Source organism: Marmota flaviventris, chromosome 17 (assembly GCF_047511675.1).
Source record: "Marmota flaviventris isolate mMarFla1 chromosome 17, mMarFla1.hap1, whole genome shotgun sequence".
Taxonomy (NCBI): Eukaryota; Metazoa; Chordata; class Mammalia; order Rodentia; family Sciuridae; genus Marmota; species Marmota flaviventris.
Window position 1 is genome coordinate 53,326,656 of NC_092514.1, and position 22,310 is coordinate 53,348,965.

Genomic DNA, 22,310 nt, shown 5'->3' on the forward strand with positions numbered 1-22,310 from the left:
CCCCCACCCCTCTAGGGCACATACCCCACCCACCCTGGGAACCCACTCCAGGCCCCACCCCCAGGCCTCTTTTCAGCAAAGCCCCCAGCCCCATACAACACAGCTAGGAGGGCCTGGAAGAGCTGAGGCCATGAAGAAACTTTATCTTCTGGGCCCTTGGCCTGGTTTCTATTAAGTTTGATGCTACCTAATTTATTTCAGCCCCAAAGCTCATGGGGCAATGCTGAAAGTTGTAACCTGCATTCCCTTGCACTGGACCTTTTAGGTGACTCATTCATTCCAGAAACAAGTACAGAAGGCCCAGGATAGACTGGGTCAAAGCAGGGTGCTGAGGGCCTGGGGGATCCTCATGGTGGAAAAGAAGCACCATAAGTCACTTTTTCACTCCACCTGCGTTTTCTCCTGTAGAAACACTGGCAAGGCCTTTGTAAGGACTAAATAGAGAAAACTGAATGAAGCAGGGTGCTCATCCATGTTCCAGTCCCCAGATGGCTACAGGTATCCAGACCAGAATGGAAAAGGGTCAGCAAGTAGTGCTGACAAAGAGTTAATGGTTGAGAGGGATGACAACCATTGATTAAAAAAAAACAACAACAACTTCTGAAATGATGGGAAAATAGTGGAAAACACTACTACTGCCTAAAGCCCCACTCCTGCTCCCCCACCTCCCAGGCCAATGGACCCCCTCTCTCTCCAGGAACCAGTATCTGCCAGGGCAAGATGAGCTCCTTCTATACTAGAGAGATAACAGGCCCCCTACCCTGAGAACCATCTCTGTACCTGGAGTGCCTAAACTGCAACACCCATTATTCAACAAAAGAAAACTCCCCACGGTTCATCAACTGCACCAACCACCAGGAGCTGAAAATCTGTTGAATGAAAGAATGAAGCTTCCTGTCCCAAGAAGGCAGAAGACTGCACCAGCCCAAAGGCTGAACTGCATGCCCACAGCCTGCCACTTGCAGTGCCCTCCGCCTGCCCTGCCCATCAGGACACTTAAAAGGCCCTAGAGGGCTATTCACCAAATACATAGCAATTAGAGAACCCACTTCTCAAATGCTACTGGGCCACCATGACACAGTGGTCCTTCTTTTTGGAAAACACAGAGACAATAGAGAATGTCACTGCAACATATGGCTATATAGGAAAGCAAGGGATTTGGGAAGCTCAGGAGCCAGTGCCCAGGAAGGGAATGTAAGTGGGAGCTCTACTATCACTCATCTAGTTATCACTCATCTAGTATCACTCATCTGGACTTCAGGGAAAGGGTCACAATTAGGGAAGAGCCTGATTAAATTTTATAACAAAGAGATCTAACATTTGAGAAGCACTTACCACCTGCCAGACCCTAAGATTATATATTATATAATCCTCCCACTACCCATGAAGGTGGTACCAGTGCTTCTGTTTGAGGGACCAGGGCCAAGATTAAGAGGCTGAATATTTCAACCAAGTCGCACAGCCACTAAAAGAGCCAGGATTTGAACCCCACATCTGTCTGTTCCAGGCTCTTTGCACTGACCCTGTGCTACATTTTTGATGGCATAAAAGAAACAAAAAGCCTTTTGCTATAGTTCCATCATGTTAGGCTTGAAGACCAATTATTAATACTAAGAGTTCACACATTGAAAAGTAGGGCAGCCACAAGGGTGCTGTTTTCCAATAAACCAAAATATCCCACCTAAGACTCATTAAGCTGTTAACTTCTTTTCCCAGCTGTGTATTTCCACACTTTATTGAAAAGTGATTTAATGGAATATCCTAAGCTTATTAGTTCGGTGACATGTTATTCTCTAAAATCACATTATGATTTGGGAAGTTCTTTGTCTCTGCCAACCTGTTCCTACCTCTTTATACCCCCCCCCCCATCTCACAGGGTAAGGTGCCACCTGCTGTGTGATGGCCTGCCCTTCCTAGTCTGAGGAGCTCCTTGAGACCAGGGTGGCAACAGCAGGTTTTAGAATCCTATCAAGTTTGGGCCCCAATTCCCAGAAGCCCTTGTTCTGAGTCAAGCCTGGACTTTCATCTCCCATGGGGAAGTAGGATTAAACTGGGATATTCAGATTAGATCCTTCACCTCCACCTTCCACAAGGCCATGCTTCTGCCTCAACATATGGTCTTGGGCAAGTCAAGCCTTCAACTCACTGAACCTCAGTTTCTTACATCTAGAAAACAAGGAATAGAATTATTCTATCTCCCTAGGTCTTCTGTCCCTAGGCAAGTATCAACCCTGTCTATCAACAGGAGAACTTTCCTGGGGTTGTGGCTGAGTGGTAGAGCACTGCCTAGCACGGGTGAGGCACTGGGTCTGATCCTCAGCACCACATAAAGATAAATAAAGGTATTGTGTCCACATACAACTAAAAATATATTAAAAAAAAAAAAAAAAACATGCTGGGGATGTGGCTCAAGCCGTAGCGCGCTCACCTGGCATGCGAGCAGCCCTGAGTTCGATCCTCAGCACCACATACAAATAAAAAAAATAAAGATGCTGTGTCCGCCAAAAACTAAAAACAATAAATATTTAAAATAAATAAATTTAAATAAAAAACAGGAGAACTTTCTCAATTTGAGATTATCTGTGCCTTAATGGTCTGAATAATTAATTGACTGTTCACTTTCTTTCTTTTGTCACCAGGGATTGAACCCAGGGTTGCATAGCCATTGAGCCACATGCCCAGCCCATTTTTAAAAAATAAACAATTTATTTATTGCTTTGGTTACTTGGATTGAACTCAGGGGTAGTCGACCACTAAGCAATATCCCCAGCCCTTTTTTTTATATATTTTATTTAGAGGCAAGGTCTCATTGATTTGCTTAGTGCCTCGCTGTTGCTGAGGCTGGCTTTGAACTCGTGATCCTCCTGCCTCAGCCTCTGGCCACTAGGACTGCAGGCATGCGCCACCACCTCCACTCTTTTCACTCCCACCAGAAAAATTAAAACCATTTTCACATAATTTCAAGACTTTAAGGGTTAATGAAAACCTTGGGATCCATCCAAGGTTAAGACACACATTCACACCTACAGGTAGGGCTTCGTGTAAATGATGTCCAAGTCTCAGACAAGCCTTATAGTGAGGGAGGATGTAAGAGGCAATTAAAAAATAATAAAGGTGAGGAGGCCTTGGGTATGGCTCAGTGGCAGAGCTCTTGCCTAGCACGCAACAGTCTAGAGTACCACAAATAGTAGTAGTAATAATAATAATAATAAAAGCTACACTGTGAGTAAGTTTGGTGTTACACTAGGATGTTGCAAGAGTGAGAAAAAAAAAAAAAGATGTTCCAAAACTGCAGGAACACACCACTCACTTACCTAACTGGTACCAATTTCTATTGGGTCAAGAAGCTGGCTACCATGGCTTCTCTCCCAGTCTCTGGAACAAGTCCAGCTGCTGGGCTATCCATTCCACAGAGGTTATCTTGGTATCTACCACACTCCAGGCCTATGCTATCCATCATGGTAGCCACTAACCACATGTGGCCTTGGAGCACTTACAATGTGGCTAGTTTAACTGAAGAACAATTTTAAATTTTATGTCAAGAATTTGTACAATGTTTTCAATTGTGAATTTTATGTAATCTAAATACATAATGAGTATCTCCAATAAAACACTTTGATTTTGTGATGGGCTAAGTGTAAAAAAAATACACACTGGATTCCTAAAACTTGAATACTCCCCTCCCAAGATAAAGAAAAAAAAAATCTCGTTAACCACTATTTATATTGGTTGTATTTTGAGGGTACTAGGGTTTTAATCCAGGGGTGCTTTACCACCTGGGTACATCCCCAGGCTTTTTTGAGACATGACAGTATCTCATCAAGTTAGTGGGGGTCTGAGTGTCTGCTAATTTGCAGACATGGGCCTCTAACTTAGGACCCTCTTCATCACCCTGGATTACAGGTTTGTGCCATAGTGGCCAGCAGAAATAATTTTTCGATATGCTGTCTTTAAAATTTCTTCAAGAGTAATTTCAGCCAAGTGCGGTGGCCACATGTCTGTAATGCCAGTGGCTCAGGAGTCTGAGGCAGGAGGATCAAGAGTTCAAAGCCAGGTCTGGGGATATAGCTCAGTTGGTAGAGTGCTTGATTCATATGCACAAGGCCCTGGGTTCAATCCACACTACCACAAAAAAAAAAAAAAACAAGAATTCAAAACCAGCCCTCGGTAAGTTAGCTAGGCTCTCAGCAACTCAGCAAGACACTGTCTCAAAATAAAAAATAAAAAAGTCTGGGGATGTGACTTAGCAGTTAAGTTCCCCTGAGTTAAATCCCTGGTACCAAAGAAGTATTTTCACCTGTTTCATTTTCAGTATGCGAGGGCTAGGGATACAACTCAGTTGGTAGAGTGCTTGCTGCACATCCACAAGACCCAGGGTTGGATCCCTAGCAACACACACACACACATACAAAAAAAAAAACACCTCTGTGTGGCTCATCTGTACTGCACAGTGCTGGGCACTGTCTGCATGCTGAGCACAGAGCGACGACAAGGATCCTGCTTCCCTGCAGTTTCAGTCCCATAGGAACCCCAGAGTGAACAGGGAGGGATAAAACAAGGCTGACTGGGAGAGGGCTGTCCATTGGGTGCCTGCCCTCAGAAACAGTGATTCTGCAGGCTCTTCCAACAAAAGGGTCCCAGTGAGGTTGATGTGGGCGTGGAAGGGTCCTCACAAAGCTGGAGTCCTTCAGGCTGCATCTCCAAGCTGGAAGTTGTCCTAAAGGACCCAGCTCTGCTTTTTTCTAAAGATCACCACTGCACTGACTCAGTCCTTCCTCCCCACCCTTCCCATCCCTATATACAGGATGGAGAAGTGGCACACACAAACAACAAAAAGAACTTGCCCAGGAAAACTTCTGAAGGGGGCGAGCCTGGCACGCTCCAGGCAGGGCTCTAGTTGAGAAAGGGGGCGGGGCTGCGGAGGGAGGAGAAGCTGGCCCCATGCCCAGGGCTCTGTGCCAGGCTGATCCAGAGGCAGGGCAGCCAGACAGGCGGGGACGGCGGATGGCTGGCGCGTAAGGGCTAGAAGTTGGAAAACAGGGACCTACTAGGTGATGTGGGACTAACAGATTAGGTTCTGATACTAGGAAGAACATCAGTATGGAGGGACTGGAAGGCAGGGACACCACTGGAATGTAACTGTGGCACTGAGCATGTGGTCCTTTTAAATGAAGGGTGGCATATCCAGAGTCTCACATGTCCCCTGATTCCTGTACTAACTCTGAGAAAAAGAAAGTAGGAAAAGCACATCTCCAGGACCTCCTCTGGCTCTCTTTCGGAGGGGTCTTCTAACAGTGTGTAATAACATTTCAAAGGAGAAAGGGAGATTGCCCAGCTTCTTACATGACCACAGACACACCACACACACTACCCCTTCACCTATCACCAAGAATTTCCAGTTGAAAAGAATCAGATTCATAGTTTGAGGCTGGAAAGCAGGAAGCCCACACGCCTGATCTAAAGTCATCCTTTATTTCATGGGAGAAAAGGAGCCTGAGAAAAGGAAAAAAGCTTTGCCAATTTGGAAGTAGAACTAGAACTCACTCTCCAAGCTCGTCTGTGTTCATTTTACCAAAGCACACTGCTTTCCCTCAGAAGAGGAGGAGTGTTGATACAGCAGAAGCTCATAGAGCCTGACGTCAGGAGCAGGAAAAATGCCCATATTCTGTATGGCTAAATGCGTGCCAACTGGCATTTACTGCATGCGGCTCTAATTTGGGCAAAAGATTTAATTTGCAGAAGAGCTAACTACCCTATAATACGGCTGGATGGCTGTCAGAGATCTGTTAAGAGGGGAAAAGGGTAGTCACCAGAAGTTCTTATCTTGCACACAATGCCAGCTAGGTCTAAGGTAGACAAGGAAGCCAAGGAGTAGGCTGAGGGAGAGGTGCTAAGGTGTTGACTAGGGTAGAGAGCAAGCGGCAGCCATGAATACTTAGCTCAGTTCACTCATCTCAGGAATAAATGGGTTGACAAGAAAGCCTGAAGACTTTTTTTTTTTTCCTTGCCCATCTGGGCAGTGCCAGAGGAAGCCAAAACAGAAGCTCTGGGACAACCGATCTGTTTCCAGACAAATTCTGAGTCTGCCTGGGCCAACTGGTGTCCCCTCCCCCTCTTCCTCTCTGCCTAGAATCTTACTCTTTAACCTCAGAGCAGCTCCTGCAGGGGACTGGCCGTGTGGAGTTACACAGTGGGAAGAGGGAACCAAGAGAATGAAAAATCTGAGGTGTGATAAATGTGCGGGAGAAACCATCAGGGGGGAAAGAAACTTAAGTATGTGTGAAGGACCTCAAGGACCCAGGCCCCACATTAGGAAATCCAGCCCCTATGCCTTGAAGCTGCAGGATGCTTTCTTACCCAAACCCCATGTCAAAGCCCCACCAGCTGCCCATAGCATTTCAAGTGTTGCACAAAGTTACCACAAGATGTTCTATGTAGATAACCCTAACAGGCCCCCTACCACAAAATGTTCCTTTCAGACAGCCCTACCAGCTAAACTTGAGAACTAAGTTTAAAAACAGGAACCAAGAAGGGCAAGATGTAACTTTAGGGTTTTTCCAAGAACAAAAAGTCGAAAAACAAGTTTACCCACTAGGTGACCCCCCTGCTGGATTCAGAGGAACCAATAGAAGGGCTGTTGCTGTGCTAAGCTAAGAACTAACCCACTTGTACCCTATAAAAGATCTGTATCCCAAAGCCCGGTGTGCCAGTTCACCGAAGCTCCGGCTGAGGTTTCGCTGAGCACCCGCAGGCGCCTGTGTGACAATAAACGCCTCCTGCTTTTTGCAGCCAGTGTCTCGTGTGGTTCGTTCCGGGTTTGGGATCTGTGGATCTTTCATTTTGGAGGTTCCACCGAGATTCCCGATCCCGGTTCCGATCCCGATCCCTATCCGGAGAACACTCGACATCACTGGGAGGTAAGCTGGCCAGCTCGAGCTGTCTATGTCTAACCTGTTGTCCTATTGGCTATCTGTTCTCTGTTTCGCGCAGCGTCTGAAAGACTAGGCATAGTCATTGGTATTCCGATTCTGAAGTAATTCTGTGATCACTCAGCTTTCTGAGGCAGGCGGGGAAGGAGTTGACGAACTCAGACTTCACCCCTGCCACCCTGGGAGACGTCCCAGGGATCAGAGGGGTCCATTTCTTTGGGGCCCCCGGTGTTTCCAAGGGATACACCGTTTTTGTAGGCGACGGAGAAGCAGTTTCTCCCAGGCCATCTGATTCTTTCGGTTTGTGCCGAAGCCGCGCAGCGTTCTTTGTGTTTTATGTCCTGTCTGATTCATATCTGTACTTTAGAGATGAGAACCAAATTTTCAGTCACAAATTTTGACACTCTCAAAGGGACTTTTAAGGAGTCCCCACTCTGCTTTCTTGGGGAAGCCTAGCACTCGAAACAACTGCAAGCAGAGGATAAACTTTTTGGGAGCTGGCTACTAAAAAGTTAGAAAAACAAAAAAAAATGCCTAATGCCTAAGGTCAAACCAAACTGGAGGAACTAATCCTATGGATAAAAGATAGGATTAAGGGACTCCCAGCAGCTGCCAGAGCCATTTAGCTCTGGGGAGTTCCCTGGGTCCTTATCTACATCTTAAGGATTACACCACCTCTGTTTACTTAAAAAGAAGGAACACTGAATGCAGTAAAGCCAGTCACACTGAGACCCTTGATTTTACACCTATAGTTCTAAAGCATTGCACTATCTTGCAGTTAAAAGTTGGGTTTAAGCAATTGTTTAGTTTGATTTCAGATAGTTCATGCTAGAAAACTTAAATACTTGGAATAAAAAAAAAATTAAAGAGTTTCAATTTTGAACTGGGTAACCTGAAAAAAAAACAATTTAATTAAAACGTTGGTCTGGCTCATAAAAATGACATTAGATAATTAAATAACAATAGTCTTAAAAATTTTCAAAGCTTAATTTCAGATATATATGATAATATGTAAGTAAATTTAATGTAACTCAATGCTACTTTAGAAACTTCAGAACAAGCAAAGTGGCTTAAAGGTACTAAAAAAATTTCTTCTGATGGTAGAGATTCTATTTCCAGTTTTATGTGAACAAGTTTTTCTAATGTAAAAAGATATAAAATTTTAAATTTTAAAAATTGCTTCTTAAATTTGTATCATAATTTCCAACATCTAAACCTGAAAATATAACTTAATGTAAACAAACAAAAAAAAAAGTTTATATAATTATGGTGTTATTAATGTGTTCATATCTTCCAGGTATACAAGCCTGTAAGGTAAAAGCTTCGAAAGAACCTTATATCAAGCTGGTATTCTAAAGTTATATGGTAATTAAAAAAAAAAAAATGTAAAGGTTTTATTGCAAAACACAAAAGTACATCACTACTTTTCTATAAGAGGTTAAAAGCTTTCAGCCTTTAATTCATGTTTTAGGTGTGATATTATGTTATGTTAGCTAATGTTCATGTAAACTTGAACAACAATTTATGTAAACTTTATAAAATGATCAGCTTCAGAACTATAGTAATTGAGATTTATAAAGAGCCCTGCCTTACTTGAGATAAGGCTCTATCCCATCTCACTACATATGAAAATGGCTATAAAAAAGTAAGCCAGATTTCAGTACAGTTAAAGTTGTGTCCAAAAATAGGTTTGTGCCAAGATTACTAGGATCTCAAACAGAAAATTATGATGTATAACCCTACTAGAATTCAAGGTAGCTATTATATAAGCTAAATATGTTTTTACCCTAGTTAGTTTTGTTTTGTAGTTTACTTATAGATGATTTAAAAATTGCCTATTAATATTTTAAAGAGGTATTACTTTAAGAACACAACCTGGGCCAACATAAGACAAGGAGTTATCACCTACAGGATAAAAAAATAAACATTAAAGCCCAGTGCTCTTAATATAAGGCTGTTAACTTATTTGCTGGATGTTTAAGATCAAGTTTTAAAATTAGTTAAATTAAAAAGGCCAAGAAAACCAATATTCGGCTCTTGCCCTCTGAGTCAGTCTGAATCAGGGAATAGGGAACTTCTCCAAAGGGCTCAGCAACTCTAGGCCACATAACCTCCTGAGCAAGGAGATTAATGAGACCAGTGGAGAACAGGAAGCCAATCGGTGCATTTGCTGTAAAGAGGAGGATCATTAAAAAAGGGAGACATCCCTGATGCTTCTGAGGGAAGCCATATGGTCAAGCAAGGCCTGGACCCATCCTAGCGCAAATGGCACTAGCAGAACTGAAAAGCTGCTATGAAGTTCCCGAGGACTCCCAGGATAACTCAGCTGACTATAAACAATAGGTAAAAATAAAAGTCAGTTTGACTTGCTTCATCTTAAACACTTAGCAAAGACAGTAAAAGCCAAAGCACAGCTGTTCCTGGACATCTTAAATAATAATAATAATTAAATGTAACTTCCATAAATAAGTAGACTGGAGGCTACAAGAGAGATTCTTAGACAGAAATGCCTGATAACTGTCAAAGGGACTACTAGAATAGTTTTAGTCTAAGGCTTTTATTTCTAGCCAACGCAGGTAGACTTGATGTTTGCTAATATGGTTATCCAGTCCTAAGTAGCAGAATTAAAAATTTCTCTATTAGACACAGAGAAGAAACAAAAGGTTCTCTTGGAAGCTCGCAAAAATGTGCCAGGGGATGACGGGCGCCCCACCCAACTCGCAAATTTGATTAACGAAGCTTTTCCTTTAACCCGGCCAAACTGGGACTATGCGACTGAAGCAGGTAGGAACCACCTACGTCTCTATTGCCAGTTACTCATAGCGGGTCTCCATGGAGCAGGGCGATGGCCCACTAATTTGGCTCAGGTAAGACAGACTATCCAGGGGTCAAAGGAAACTCCGACAGCCTTCTTAGAGAAATTAAAAGAGGCTTATCGGGGGTTTACTCCCTTTGATCCTGATAGTGAGGACCAAAAAAAAAAAAAAAAAAAAAAACAAAACATTTAATAGGCCTGCCTTCGTCTCCCAGGTAAGTCAGATGGTGGCCAATACATTGGAAATTAATTAAAAATTATATTGTGCTTATAGACCCCAAAGTTCAGGACAGATAAAAAAAGATAAATAGAACCATCAAGGAGACTTTAACTAAATTAACACTTAAAACTGGCACTAAAGACTGGGTACAACTCCTACCTTTAGCCTTGTATCGGGCCCGAAACACCCCAGGCCCACATGGACTAACCCCATTTGAAATCCTGTACGGTGCCCCACCTCCCGCTGTTAACTTTTATGAAACTGAAACCTATGCCTCCCTCACCCCATCTATGCAGACTCATTTGCATGCTTTGCAATTGGTCCAGAACGAGGTCTGGAAGCCTCTAGCCGCAGCATACAAAGAGGAACTTAAAACCCCCTTGCTGCCACATCCCTTCAAAGTTGGAGACACCGTCTGGGTACGCAGGCACCAGAGCAAGAACCTCGAATCGCGGTGGAAAGGACCCTACACCATTCTGCTGACCACTCCCACTGCAGTCAAAGTGGACGGCATCACCGCTTGGATCCACACCTCCCACGTGAAAGCTGCACATCCACAGGAGTCCGCAGGCACCTCTCCGGATCCAGAATGAAAGTTGCAACGCACTCAAAATCCACTAAAGATAAGACTCACACGCTGTTGATTTTCCTTGCTTTGTGCTTTGTATTTCCCCTAACGGTTGCTAACCAAACTGTGAGCCAGACATGGCAAATATTATCGGGGACAGGAGATATAATTTAAAACCAAACATCCACAAAATACCCCCTTTGGGCTTCGTAACCTGCTCTAAGGCCTGATCTTTGTTACCTGCTGGCTAAGGCAAAGGACTTTGATGATCCCAGTGAGGCAGAAGCATGCGTCTACAGTGGATGCTGCACCTGCATAAAACATCCCACAGGGTGTAGAGCAGCTCTAAGGGAGACACCCTTCTACATATGCCCTAGGGATGAAAAAAACCCAGTCACAAAAATGTGGACAACATGAAAGTTACTATTGTAAATCTTGGGGATATAAAACTATGAGGGATATATGATGGAAGCCAGGTTCATCTGGGGATTTAATACAAGTAAAAAAAAAAAAGGGACAAGAGCCCCCACTATCTTCCGCAGCATACATCGACTCCTGTAGGAACCTAAAATGGTACGGGGCAGGGCCATGCTCCACGTTTGCCTGCAACCCCTTAAACATTACCTTTACTCAGGCAGGCAAGGCATCAAAGGAATGGATTAAAAAAAAAAAACAATGGGGCCTAAAAATGTACTTCAAAAATGCCTACGACCCTGGGGTCCTATTCAAAATTAGGCTAACTACTATATTATCTACTGTAGCTGGCCCCTTGATTATATTACTGTTAATTTTAACCTTTGGACCTTGTATATTCAACAAATTAATGCAATTTATAAAAAAAGACTGTCTGTAATCCAAACTATGGTCCTCGCGCAGCAATATCAAGTACTCCCACAGCACCCTGAGCCATCAGCTGAGCAAGTGCCGGACTCTGAGCAGGTAGATCAATGGATATAAGATTATATCCCGGATAAAGAAAAGGGGGAAATGAAGGACCTCAAGGACCCAGGCCCCACATTAGGAAATCCAGCCCCTATGCCTTGAAGCTGCAGGATGCTTTCTTACCCAAACCCCATGTCAAAGCCCCACCAGCTGCCCATAGCATTTCAAGTGTTGCACAAAGTTACCACAAGATGTTCTATGTAGATAACCCTAACAGGCCCCCTACCACAAAATGTTCCTTTCAGACAGCCCTACCAGCTAAACTTGAGAACTAAGTTTAAAAACAGGAACCAAGAAGGGCAAGATGTAACTTTAGGGTTTTTCCAAGAACAAAAAGTCGAAAAACAAGTTTACCCACTAGGTGACCCCCCTGCTGGATTCAGAGGAACCAATAGAAGGGCTGTTGCTGTGCTAAGCTAAGAACTAACCCACTTGTACCCTATAAAAGATCTGTATCCCAAAGCCCGGTGTGCCAGTTCACCGAAGCTCCGGCTGAGGTTTCGCTGAGCACCCGCAGGCGCCTGTGTGACAATAAACGCCTCCTGCTTTTTGCAGCCAGTGTCTCGTGTGGTTCGTTCCGGGTTTGGGATCTGTGGATCTTTCATGTGGACATGGCGAAAAAGAGGTGACCAGTGTAGCCAGGCCTTTCTGGTGGAGGCAGAAATGGTGCCCTGGAGGATGCTGCTCCCCATCCTTCTCAGACTGGCAGTGGGGAGTATCCGGGATTTTCCCTGGGGGTAGGGAAGCTTAATAAGCTGAGAAAGGGAAAGACCACATCAGAGATGCTGGGTGAGCTCTCATCCCAGTGCAGATGTCAGCATCTCCCCAGGAAGCCGAAGAGCCAAATGGTCGGGCATTCTGGGGCCCAGAGACCTGTCTAAGGATGGAGCTGCCACTCAGTGGATGGTGACATGGGAGATGCCTTGGAAATGGAGAGGAGGAATCTCTCCTCAGGAAGAGCAGCACGTGGAGAGCACAGCTCATGGTGAGGAATTTGAGGGGAAATCAGAAGAAAGGAAAAGGAAACCAGCTCACTTTTTGCAACTGGTGACTTGGGCCTGCCAAAAAGACCCTCTTAAGAATGAACTTCGTGTTTGGAAGAAGTGTTCCCTGTATATGGATGGGAGTGTGTCCTGGTGTACATTAAATAGTAACAATTTAATTCATCCTATTAGTGGAAAGGAGCTCTGGTTGCCTCCCCTCCAGGTGCCAACAGAGACCTGTAGCTGGTGGGACACTTCAGGTAGCCAGGTGTCTGTTTCTTCCTCGTGGAGCAGTTCTGGCAGGGAGGTACATCTGATTTCTGCCTGGCTTGGGGTAGGAGGAAATTTATTTTTTTATTTTTTTATTTTTTTTATTTTCTTCCTGGTTCAGGGTTCTGAGCGGCAGGTTTGACAACGCCTTCCAAGATGGTTCTCAACGCCCTCGGCCAGGAGAAGGCGCAGGGCTCCCGCAGCCTGAAGGACCTGGGCCGGACCCAGCCTTCCCCCTGAGGGTTGGAAAGCCCAGCAGTCTGGGCCACGAAGAGAAAGAGGTGCCTGGGAAGGGCGGCAGCAGCTGAGGGTGGGGGAGGGCTGGCAGCAGCTGGGGGGGAGGAGGGGAGTCCTGAGAGCCCGCAATTGAGAAGGTCTGAGCAGCTGAGAGGCCAGGCCTGTGCCCCATGGGGGCGGACCCTCCCCCAGCCCCTCTCACCTAACCAGGGAAAGCTGAGCGCTCACTCTCCCACCCCAGCCTCTGGGTGGGCTTCAGCTGCGGAGCGCCACGAGGAGGCAAAGGATGTCCCCCAAACGCCCCGCCCCCCCCCGTTAATCTAGAATGTTCTCCAGCCAAATCACCCTCGGTGTCCGAGAAGCTCCAAGCTGGTCCGGCGGGCCCCGCGGGCCCTAGGCTACCAGCGCAGGGCCCAGAGGGGGAGGGGACCTGCGCCAGGGGCTGCTGGGTGGGGGTGGGGACCAGGACTTTGCCCTTTGTGTGTGTCAGTCTCTCTCCCTTTCTCTCCCCACCGGCAGAAATCCGACCCCATCGGTGAGCCAGGCAGCCAGCGCGGGACAGGCTCCCCCTCCGGGGTCCTTTAGTAAATCCAGACCCGACCTCCCTGTGGTCAGGGCTGTGACTGAGGTGGTCCTGTGGGGGGAGGGGGCTTTCCGCCTGCAAACAGGCCTGCAAGCATTTAAGTGGGAACCGGTTGGGGGTAGGGAGCCGGGAAGAGGCTGGAAGTGGGGCCGCAGAAGCTGGAGGGGAGAAAATGGCCCGGGAGGCGGCATTCCTTAGAGACCTCGGCTGGGCTGCGGGAGGAGGCAAGACCCGGCTGGGGAGGCCTCCCACTGAGAAGGCAGGAACCGGGGCCTGGGAGTGGGATAGGGAGGAGTGGTGAACTTAGGGGCCTTCCAGGAGAGGCCAGGTCCCCATGGCCAACAGGGAAGGCTCCCAAGCAGAGTAGATAGAATAACCTTATCTGCCAGCCCTTTTGGAGTGTCATCAATTCATAATGTTATTTAATAACGCACCTAGGCATGGTACTTCAAAGTTAACAAAGTGCCTCTTTACCAGTTCTTTCTTTCTATGAACCTGGATCAACAAAAAGATGCTGGTCTGAGGCTCTCAAGCACCAAGGACGGCAGAATATTTATTTATTATTTCAATTCTGCAGGTCCAAAAGAGGTCAAGTGACTAGCCCCAGGTGACACTAGCCAGCAAGTGTCACTACATTGTGCAGCCTACTCCTGCTTGCCAGAGAATATTTTAAGTGAGTTATTGCTCAACATGTATCTCCAAGCCGCTCTGGAGGCTGAGGCAGGAGCCTGGTGAGTTCAATGCCAGCCTTAGCAACTCAGTGAGGCCCTAAGAAACTTAGGGAGACCTTGTCTCAAAATAAAATATACAAAAAGGGTGGGCATGTGGCTCAGTCCTTAAGTGCCCTTGTGTTAAATCTAGGTACAAAAAAAAAAAGATATGGTATCAACTATGACTTGTGATTCTGCAATCCCTGTAACAAATGTCACCTCTTTGTCCCTGCAGCGGGGCAGGGGAGAAGAGAGGGAAGCCATCTCAATCCTGGCCCTCTTCTCCAAGCTCCTATTTCCCCCTGAGTTGAAACCAAACAAAACAGGAGAGGCAGGAATTAGCCAAAAGTTCCAGCCTTGGTGCCTTGTGAAGTGTGAAGGTTCTTTCTTAGAACCCAAAATACTCATTCAGCTTATTTCGTGAGGTTTCTGGAGATGGCAAGGATCCAGGTGAAGAAACAGAAACCTGGGAAAAAACAATGACAATAGATACCACAAAGGACACAGCTGGGGGGAGAGAGGGCTGGGCTGAGACTGACATCTGCCCCTGCAACCCACTCGGGTCTTTCCCTCCACTTGCTTCAGCTCCCTCTCTGTGGCTCTCACACTCCAATATAGAATCCCCTTTCCAATTTTAGGGGCCCAGACAAGGGGAGAGAATTCTTGGATCCATTATCTCACTTGAGATGCCCTAAAAATCCCAACAGGGAAAAGAAAATGCAATGGAAAGCCAGTGTTCCACGACTGAGAAGGAAAGGAAGCACAGAGCAAGCAGTCGTGTGATTTCATGTGGGTTTGTATTTATATTTGCAAAGCTTATGGCCCCCCAACAATGTCAAAGTAAACCTTGTGAGAGGACCACCTGGCCCCACCCCTAAGAGAGCTCAGCCTTAAAGACAGAAATGCCAAAGTTGAATCTAGCCCTACTCATTCTTGTACCACTAGGCTTCATATTATTCTATATTATGAAAATAATGCCTTTGGGGTTCTTGTATGGCTTCAATGAAATAAGAGTTCTTAGAGTAGATAATATAAGTTTCTTAGAGTAGATAATATAAGTTTCCTATAATTATAGAAAGACCATCTTTTGACCTTCCTTGCTTCTCATAGTGCTTAGGAGCAAAGCAGATAGATAGATTGATATTCAATGAAGGAAATTAACAGGGTGACTGCCCTACCTACCTACCTATAACTTATCCCTGAGATAAGTTACTGAATGCTGCCCCACCCTCATAAATTATTTTTGCCACAAATCCCACCCTGTCCGTTTGTCCATCAAGCTCTCCTTAATTCAATCCTCTTTTCTGCCTATGCTCCAAAACCTAGTTTAGCTACCACCTCCCTCTCCTCTTAGTCCTGAGATGGCATACTCCTATTATTATAATCCCCCAGGCCTCCATGCTGTCCCACAGCTTTCCTGGATCTAAACTGGTAACACTGGAGGGCAGGAAGGCTCTCTCTTAACCCCCATGCCTGCCTTCTCCACCCAAAACAGGAGATAATACTACTAAATATAAATTAAATAATTGAAATATTCAATTCAGGGGAGGGTGTCAGGTAAATATTCCCACATTGCATGAGCATGGTGGCACACATCTATAATCCCAGCAGCTCGGGAGGCAGAGGCAAGAGGATCATAAATTCAAAGGCAGCCTCAGGACCTTAGTAAGGCCCTAAGCAACTCAGTGAGACCCTGTCTCTACATAAAATATAAAATAGGGCTGGGGATGTGGCTCAGTGGTTGAGTGCCCCTGAGTGCAATCCCTAGTACCAAAAAAAAAAAGGCTGAGGATGTGGCTCAGGGGTTAAGTGCCCTGGGTTCAAGCCTTGGTACCAAAAACACTGTCTAGGATGAAGTGTCACTTCCATGTGGGTAAAAGCAAAACCAGCAATGGTTTTGAAACAGTGATTTGTTTGTGAGGTGCAATGATGCAAGCCTGTTGTCCCAGCTACTAGAGACTGAGGCTGAAGGATCACCTGAGCCCAAGAGTTCAAGACCAATGTGGGTAAGTAACATTGCAAGATTCCCATATTTCAAGAGAAAAAAATGGCAAAGAAAAAAAGAGTACTTGATAAATTATAGTTCTTTTCATATCCATTGTAAGACCAAGGTCTTCACTTATTCCCCGTGTATTTCTAGTTTGTAGCAAAGGGAATGTTGTACATAGTAGATTCCAAATAGATAAGCATTGGATAAATGCATATGCTCGTGGATGATTAGAGGTACCAATATTTGCAGCAATTCGCAAGCCATCACAAAGTACCATCTTCGAGGATGCCTGCAGGTTTGTTTTCTGTGGGGTTTTGTTTTTATTGTTTGGTATAGGAATTGAACCCAAGGGCATTTAACCACTCAGCCACATCCCTCCAGCCCTTTTAAAAAATATATTTTATTTAGAGACAGGGTCTTACTATGCCATGTCTTGCTGAACCTGGCTTTGAACTCATGATCCTCCTTACTCAGCTACCTTAGAATTGACTTCTGAGTTTGCACCACTGCGCCTCACAAGTCACTACCATCTTGCTAAATATTTTCTCACATGCATTTTTTAAAGTATTAGTTGTAGATGGTTTATCTATTTTTTATGTGGGGCTGAGCATTGAACCCAGTGCCTCACACGTGCCAGGCAAGTACTCTACCACTGAGCTACAACCCCAGCCCTCACGTGGATTTTTGTTGTAATTTTTTTAATATTATTTAATGGCCAATGGTTGAGTAGCAAATGCACTCCGCAGACCCCGGGGAGCTTGAACTAGATAGGTGGCATTCCTCTTCTAGTCAGAGGTTGAAAGGAAACTACTCATTTAAGATGGCCAGAGAAAAAGGCAAGGGTAGAAAGTGAAACAAAGATCATCTCTCCGAGATACGGGTTTGTGAAGATCATTCTCCCTGGCCTCCAGAGCTCAGGACTCCCTCCACTATTTCCAAAAAGCCAGCAGCAGCAAAATGGTAATAAACAGAGGAAAAGCCTCTAGATAAGTTAGCTTCTGACGGCTAGATCTTCCTTTTTTTCATGTGAAATAAAAAGTTGCTGAATGGACACCTAAGAGTGAATACTGGCTTGGTGCCGCGGCCCAGACCTGCAATACGACTCGGGAAGCTGAGACTGGAGATCACAAGTTCAAGGCCAACTGGGACAACCTAGCAAGACCCTCTCTCAAAATAAGAAATAAAAAGAGCCAGGGATGTAGCTGAGTGGTAGAGTGCTTGCCTAGCACATGCAAGATGCTGGTATAACAAGTGTGCACAAACACAGGGCACAGGGCACCCCTTCCTGCTGCCTCCAGTCACCATCCTAGTACAGCCAGTCCTTGCTCAGAATACACTGGCTGCAGACACCAGCAGCCACAGCTCTGTGAAGAACATCTTTGCCCTTTAATTTAGGGCTCCATCTCCAAATCCTGCCCAAACAACTGGTGTCTATTACATTTGGACTTCTCCTCCCAACCAACTTAGAGACCTCGAAAAGGAAGAATAAATATTCTAACGTTGAATAGACAAGCCTCAAAAAGTTTCTTTTACCCAGCAACCCCCATTTCAGTTCCTGTCTCCCCTCATTTTCTCCTTCTCAACAGAAACTAATGGGAAGTAGATGAGCCCCAAGCAATCTCAAATGCAACATACATCACTCTGCATAAACTAATTGTAAAACCCTTTATAGTAACTGATTAAAGTCACAAGCCTGTTAAAGGGCCAGAAACCACATCCGTATTGGAGACCATTCCCCTTCTCCATCCCAAGTAAGAGAAGATTCGATTAATCCCTGGCTGGGTCCTGGGCATCAGTATGAACACATGCATATTCCCACAATGTCCAGGGTATGGTGTGTGTGTTTTGAGGAGGGCTGACTGAAAAGAGGAAGTGGTCACAAAGTTGGGTTCTGAATACGTCTTTGGGAGCTGTTTCCAGACTAGCATAGCAGACCTGGGAGAAAGGAAAAACCTCTACAAAGGCAAAGGAAGGAAGGAACTCACCTCCTGGGCCTCCAAGAATCCAATATATTCATCTCCCACCTGGTATCCTCTCAAACCCCAAAAGGACTCAATTCTTAATACACTTTCCACATTTGCAGATCCAGGTGGACCCCCACAGTGTCCCTTTTCTAATGCATCTGTGATAGTGGTTGAAAATGTGAAATTTCAGCTAGGAACCTGGCCCAGGTTCAGAGAATCTACAATCAAAAAGGCTCATTTCTCCTAATGAAGAACCTAGGATTCCCACCATGCTTGCCCCATCTCCCCAAGCCTGTCTCAGATTGATGGGCAACAGTACTGACAGGTTCATGATCCAGGTTTCTCTAGTGAGCTTCCTCTCTCTCCCCAAAGATAGCTTTTGCTTTTCCTTTCAGCACAGGGGCAGAGTTTTAAAGGAACCCTACACAGATCCCCTTCAACATGTTACTAAAATATACTCCAAATGCACATAAATATACTTAAACACCCCAACACAGTGCCTGATATGTACCACACACTGCCACACTCTCATGAACCATTTTCAAATGTCAATATACTTGATCATTTCTGATTCTCTTGGAATTACCCTCAGCTCTACAAGGCAGAGCAGAGAACTGCAAAGCTTGAGGACAAAGACTGGACAAAACAGGAGACAATGAAGTCAACATCCAAAGCAAAAGAATATGATCATTATAATAGCTATTGCATATTACTGTTAGGATCACTTATAGAAGTAGAGCTCTTGCTTTTAAAAAACTATATCCTGGGACTAAGAACAGATAGAGTGGTAGAGCACTGGTTTCCGAGCACCCACGAGGGCTAAGTAACACCAAATAAACAACAAAAACAACTTTATATACAGGTATCCTGGGAGAAAAAACCTGTACAGGTATGGAGGATGAAAGATCTAAGATGGCCCTAAGTCTCTGATATTATAGAGCTTCCTCCCTCCTTGAGCCTTAAGAATTTAATGGTGGCACATGCCTGTAATCCCAGTAGCTTGGGAGGCTGAGGCAGGAGGAGCTCAAATTCAAAGCCAGCCTCAAAATATTGGGGAGAACCTGTCTCAAAAATAAATTTTAAAAAATGGGTTTGGAATGTGGCTCAGTGGTTAAGCATCCCTGGGTTCAATCCCTAATATCCCGCTCAAAAAAAAAAAAAAGAATTACTATCCAATCAAATTTTCATTTATTTCCCACTTAAAGTGGCTAAAATAACCGCGGTGAAGAGCTGGCCTACTGAGGGGAGCTTGCTCTGGGCTGGAGGCAGTGACCTTAGAGCTCCCACTGGTTGAGCCAGATCTGCCCTGGACGTCTCCCTCTCTCTCTAACCCACATGGGTGTGGTGTTGGCCATTGATATCTGTGTTTCTGAACCCTGCCTGTGCTGATTAACACACACTGGCCCACTCAGGTAGAGGTGGCATCATTCATGCAGGAAATAAGCAAATTAAAGCTCACAGGTTCTTTATATTTTAAAAAATCAAAAAAAAAAAAAAAAAATTAAGTGACCAAAATATCTTGATAGTTTGTAACTTAATTTGCAATGAAAAAAAATTGAAAATTCCCCTTAACCCTCTTAAGACAATGTGGAAGATTAACTACAATGCATAGAATCAACATGGTAGAAGAAAAGAACACTGAAATATTCACCCACTTCTAGTGCCTCTGCTGTTATTTTCTTCTCCCACAACCCTAGTCCAAACTGAGCAAAATTCCCAGCCATCTCTTATCAGACCGTCCCTTATATGCCTTCCAGTTACCAAAATGCCCCTTGTCTAATAAGATTTGTCCCAAGGAGTCTTGATATCTGGACAATCCAGCCAAAAATTCGTTTAATCATCCTGCTGTTTGCTCTGTATTTCATTCAAAAGTAGTTTATTAATGGCTAGCACACTGTTGCTGGGAGCTGGACTTCTGCAACAGGACTGCATTTCTCATGGTGTTTGTCTGCATAGTTAGATCTCAGGTAGAGCAATGAGGTTTTTTACTATATTAAAATCATATAGTCCAGGGCACACTCCTGTAACCCCAGCAACTTGTGAAGCTGGGGTAGGAGGATTTCAAATTCAAGGTCAGCCTCAGCAATTTAGTGAGACCCTGTCTCAAAATCAGAAATAAAAAAAAAGGGCTGTAATGAGCTGGGCATGGTGACACATGCATGTAATCCTAGCGGCTAAGGATGCTGAGGCAGGACGATCCTGAGTTCAAAGCCAACCTCAGCAACAGCAAGGTGCTAAGCAACTCAGTGAGACCCTGTCTCTAAAAAAAATATAATAGGGCTTGGGGTGGGGAGGGTCCAGTGCCCCTAAATTCAATCTCCAGTACCAAAAAAAAAGAAAAATAACCTCCTACTTTTCATCATGATTTAACCATAACCAACATTTATATAATTTTTTTTAGTTGTAGATGGACATAATACCTTTATTTTGTTTATTTTTTGTAGTGCTGAGGATCCCAGCGCCTCACAGGTGTGAGGCAAGTGCTCTGCTGCTGAGCCCCTACCTCAGCTCCATTACCAATATTTTGTTATCAGCGGTTTGTGTTTAGAGTAATAGCTCATTCTAGGCTGTTCTATTTACTGAAAATCTACTGTAGTTAGGTAGAAAACAAAGTCTTACAAAGCTGGCTATATAACACTTCAAAACCAGAACACCCTTTCTCACCTACTAACAAGTAAATATTCCCCCTTGATCAAAGCCTCAAAAATCAATTTTTTTTAACTAGAAAGAACAGTTATTGAACATCTTCCTGATGGCAGTCCATACATGTTCACTTATAGGATCATTTCTAACCAAATCAAGCTTTATCAATAACCAATCAGGTGTGCATTTTCTTGGGTGTATGTTTTTTTGAAATTCCTTTCTTTGGGGAGAAAAAGTGGAAGTGGGTGAGGAGCAAGTTTTTTTCTAATAACATGAAGTCCAACATGAGTTTGAGAATGGGGCTGAGACACCAAGTAAAATCCTCAAAGCCTCACCCGTGGCCAACTGGAGGACAGGCATTGCAATCATGTTTTCTCCAATTTCTAGATGATGAGATCCAGGACAACTTTTCCCCCTGATTTGTTCAAAATCCACACACATTTTATATAAGCAGTGCTTAAGGTTAAAACTCACTCTAAGCTTTGTGCAGAGGCAGTATCATAGCTGATGATGTTTATCCCAGGCATGATTATTACTAATCTAAAACTCTTCCCAATACCCAGCCATGACAGCTTGAAATACAGTCAGTACTGACCAAAAACAAAAAACAAACTTGCTCTACCCTAACATGTTAACCACACTTTGAACTGTTACACAAAACTTCTCATTACTATTACTCCCTATATTATTGCTTCCTATCAGTGTTCAGGACAGATTATCTGCCTGCAGACTTGGGAGGCTGAGGCAAGAGAATCACAAGTTCAAAGCCAGCCTCAGCAACTTATGGAAACCCTGTCTTGAAAAAGTAAGAAAGGGCTGGGAATATAGTTCAGCAGTAAAGCACTCTTGGGTTCAATCCCCAGTACCAGAAATAATATTTTTTTAAAAAAATATTAAATTATTTGAATTGACAACTGTTAACTCTTAAAAGTTTGATTCCCCAGATCTAGAGACCTCTCTGGTACCCAGACACAACAGCAACTACCTTCATCTCCATTTTCTTCCACTTTTGTGCTCCTTTACCCACTCAATTCCTCTGTCCTCTGCCTCTATTTCACTTCACAATGAAGCTCCTGGCCTCTTGCCTTAGAATGAAAGAAAAGTCTCCGAAGGGGTCTATACCCCTGCAGCAGGACTTGGGGAAGTCACGGCAAAGGCTAAGGCACGCTGGAGCCTGGCGGGCCGTGGGAAGCAAGTCCTCAAAGATGCACGCCGCGGATGTCCTCTGCCCGGGAGGAAGGCAAGGCGGGAGGCCCCTCAGCCAAGCCGACCGCGGATTGCGGGGCTGGGGCAGTTGCTGGGATGGGCGGAGAAGGGTTAGGGCACAGGAGCGCGGGCGGCGGGAGATCTCCAGGAAGCCCTCCAGCGCCGCTGCCACTATCCTCTCCCTCTGTTTTTTATTTTAAAGGGGAAGGGAAAGCAGTCAACCCCAAAAGCAAAAAGCCTTTCCCTGCGC

At 44.8% G+C, this 22,310-nt stretch overlaps 1 protein-coding gene, 1 long non-coding RNA gene and 1 pseudogene across 4 annotated transcripts in view; 2 read left to right on the forward strand and 1 right to left on the reverse strand.

Annotated features, from left to right (window-relative positions):
* Igf2bp1 (insulin like growth factor 2 mRNA binding protein 1) overlaps positions 1-22,310 on the reverse strand; it is a 43,819-nt gene that overhangs the window by 15,734 nt on the left and 5,775 nt on the right. The gene's annotated exons all lie outside the window — the stretch shown is intronic.
* LOC139702439 (uncharacterized) lies at positions 6,282-12,028 on the forward strand. The gene is made up of 2 exons (XR_011705050.1): positions 6,282-6,917; positions 10,261-12,028. It is a non-coding gene; the product is annotated as an uncharacterized lncRNA (long non-coding RNA).
* LOC114083500 (U4 spliceosomal RNA) lies at positions 21,333-21,447 on the forward strand (annotated as a pseudogene).